This window comes from Drosophila mauritiana, unplaced genomic scaffold (assembly GCF_004382145.1).
Source record: "Drosophila mauritiana strain mau12 unplaced genomic scaffold, ASM438214v1 Y_147, whole genome shotgun sequence".
Classification (NCBI taxonomy): Eukaryota; Metazoa; Arthropoda; class Insecta; order Diptera; family Drosophilidae; genus Drosophila; species Drosophila mauritiana.
In genome coordinates, this window is record NW_022881561.1 from 20,559 (window position 1) to 23,995 (window position 3,437).

General features: G+C 42.3%; 1 pseudogene; it reads left to right on the forward strand.

Annotated features, from left to right (window-relative positions):
- The first annotated feature begins 829 nt into the window (after positions 1–829).
- LOC117150003 lies at positions 830–2,706 on the forward strand (annotated as a pseudogene).
- The last annotated feature ends 731 nt before the right edge of the window (positions 2,707–3,437 follow it).

Genomic DNA, 3,437 nt, shown 5'->3' on the forward strand with positions numbered 1-3,437 from the left:
GAGTAGGGTACAATACAGGGGTATTGGGGGGTGCAGTATTGTCTGTTTCAGGACTTATAATATTTTCATTTTTTTGCGTTTGATTTTTAAATTTTACAATTAACTTTTGGGGTATAGTTTTATATTTATAGATAAAGTACAATATTACAATAATAACTATCATGATTAATGTTGCAAGTGTTATTATTTGAAAGATATTATTCGTCTGATTGTGTTGTTCGATTATTTCTTTTGCCTGGATGTATTCGAGTGGTTCAAGTTTTGTTACATTATTGTTTACATAGATAGTTTGACTATAGTCTAACATTGTGTTGGTAATTAATATTTCTTCTAATTGGACCGAACAATTAAATGCTTTTATCATGTTATTGCCTTCTATTATAGTTTCTCTATTGATACAGTTTTGGTTTAGGATAGTCTTGGGAAGGTTCCAAGTTGTGATTATATTAGGTTCTACATATTTTATTTCAAAATCAGAATGTGTTTTACTGTAACTACATTGTGTTGGGACCTGGTTTAGTATACCAATTATACACTTATTTACAACTAAGCTTTGAGAACTTGCCGTGTATGTTTGATTATTGTGTGAAAAATATTTGTCATGTATTGTTTCGGTTAGTATGTAACTTTTTCCGTCTGGGTAGGGTATTATTTTAAAAACGGGTGTTTTGGTTATTTCTCTTGGAATTTGGGATATTATCAGGATTTCGTTCGTATCAGATTTAAGACAAGCTGAAGTTTTAATATTAAGAAGTTTTTCAGAATTGACGTGGATTAATGAGTCGTGTTTTGGATTAAAGATCAATTATTTTGTTTATTATTTTCCGAAATGAATGATAAAACCAAGGAAGACCTAAAGCGCAGTGCCCCGGAGGAGGAGGATGAACCTCAGGTGGAAGCAGTGTCATCCGAAAAAGAGGCGGAAGCCGAGGAGGACGCCTGGATTGGACCCATGCCGTCAGAGCAGAGCGCTCCTGTGCCCGCCAAGAAAAATAAGGTCCTGCCCTATGAACACATCTACCTGGAGAACCTGCCAAATGCTGAGAGCTATGAGAGGAGCTACATGCACCGCGATGTGATCACCCACTTGGTGTGCACGAAGACGGATTTCGTGGTGACCGCCAGTCTGGATGGACACATCAAATTCTGGAAGAAGGGCGAGCTGGGCATCGAGTTCGTCAAGCACTTCCGCAGCCACCACGTCCCCATCAAATCACTGACCACCAATGACAGCGGCACGCTGCTATGCTCGGCGGCCACGGATCAGACAGCCAAGGTCTTCGATGTAGTCAACTTCGACATGATCAACATCATTCGATTGGGCTATACGCCGCAGTGCAGCGAGTGGATAAATGGGCCGGGAGATGCCGTGCAAGCACTGGCCATCTCGGATTCAGAGAGCAGGCGCATACACATCTACGACGGGCAAGGAGGCGGAGAAGCCCTTCACACCTTGGAGAAACTTCACTCGGCCCCCGTGGTGGCAATGTGCTTCAATGTGGCAATGGAGACCGTCATTTCTGTCGATCGCAATGGTATTCTGGAATACTGGCAAAACTCCAAGTACGACTACAAGTTTCCACAGCGCCTGGTGAATTTTGACTCCAAGCTAGACACAAGCCTCTTTGAGTTCGCAAAACAGAAGACTCAAGTCACGGGCTTAGCTTCCACGCCGGATGGAAAGCGTTTTGCCGTCATTTCCACAGATCGCAAGGTCCGCGTCTTTCAGTTCAACACGGGCAGCAAACGAAGCACGCCCTGCCCAACATGGAGTTTGGCAGAAGAATGGCGGCTGAGCGGGATCTGGAGAAGACTGCCCAGAATGCAACCCTTAATATTTTATTTGACAGCACTGGCAACTTCTTGCTCTACCCAACGATGCTGGTCACGAATCGGTGCGTCACAATTCTGGGAAAAACCGACAACATACGGCCCCTCCAGGTGGCCTTGTTCCAAGGAAGAATTAAGCGCCAAAAAGCTGCTATAACAATGAAGCAAGAGGCCAGTGAAAACCCAGCACTCCAGAATATGATCCGACAGCCTTTTGCACTGCCTACAAGAAAAGCCGCTTCTACTTGTACAGCCGAAGACTGCCCTCGGATCCGCAGGATGTCGACCGTAATATTTTCAACGAGAAACCCTCGAAGGAGGACATTATCGCCGTGCTGGAAGCCTCAGTCGTGCAACGCATCTACGAGAACGTGGTGCTCCACACCACGAAAGGCGATATCCACATGAGGCTGTTCTTCAAGGAGGTTCCAAAGACGGTTGAGAACTTCTGTGTTCATGCGAATATTCCATATTCCATCGCGTGATCAAGGGCTTCATGGTGCAGACTGGCGATCCCACGGGAACGGGCACGGGCGGCAAATCCATTTGGGGTAGCGATTTCAAAGACGAGCCTGAAACACGATCGACCCTACACGGTCAGCATGGCTATCGCGGGTCCGAACACGAATGGCAGCCAGTTCTTTACCACAGTCCTGCCCACGCCTTGGCTCGACAACAAGCACACGGTGTTCTGAAGAGTTTATCGCGGCATGGAGGTGGTTCTCAAAATTTGCAATTCCAAGGCGAACCCCAAGACGGACAAGCCCTACGACGACATTAAAATTATTTCAATACACTTAAGTAATTGAGCACCGGTCTTTAATAAAACTTTCAGCGACACTGGTTTTCAAATCTTTGGAGCACCGCAAATGCGCGGCAAAGAAAAAAAAAAAAAAAAAAAAAGATACCTAAGCGTGACAGTTGCAAACCAAGCTCTATGTCTTCAATGTATTCAGTGAATTGTTGTAAGTTGAAAATTATTAGATTTATCATTTGTTCTCCTTCAAAGTTATTATTTAAATGGTTGGTCAATTCGATTCCTTGGTTAATGACTTCTATTACGTGGTTAAGTTCGCTTATTTGTACATTATTTTTAGAGATGTCGGCTATTTTTTGTTGTAATTCTTCTTTATCTTCTTGATCTAAGGTACCGAATAAGTATTTGTAAATTGTTCGCATAAAGTTAACAAGACCGCGTTTACTACGTTTTACAATTCGTATACCGTTCATTTCTCCGTTAAGTTTTTCTACTAGATACTGTATTTGTGGTGAGTTATTAATAAGTGATGATATTCGTGGTTTATCGGTAAATCTATTGATCCGGTTTGAAAGATTAGGTAACCGTTTTTGGCCTGGATAGGGGTTACTTCTAGGTATTGTGTGTTAATTGTCGATAGGAGGCATAACATGAGTATCATGCTCGGGAGTAAGCCTGGAATTATCGTTATTATATTTACTTTTATTAATTTTCTTTTTCTTTTTAAACTTAGACTTATAGTGTGTTATATTTCTACCTCTATTTGTTTCTTCGAAATGTTTATCATCTATTTGTCTTAGATTTCCTGTCTTTTTGAATGGGTTAGTCGTTTTTGATCTAACTAGAGGGG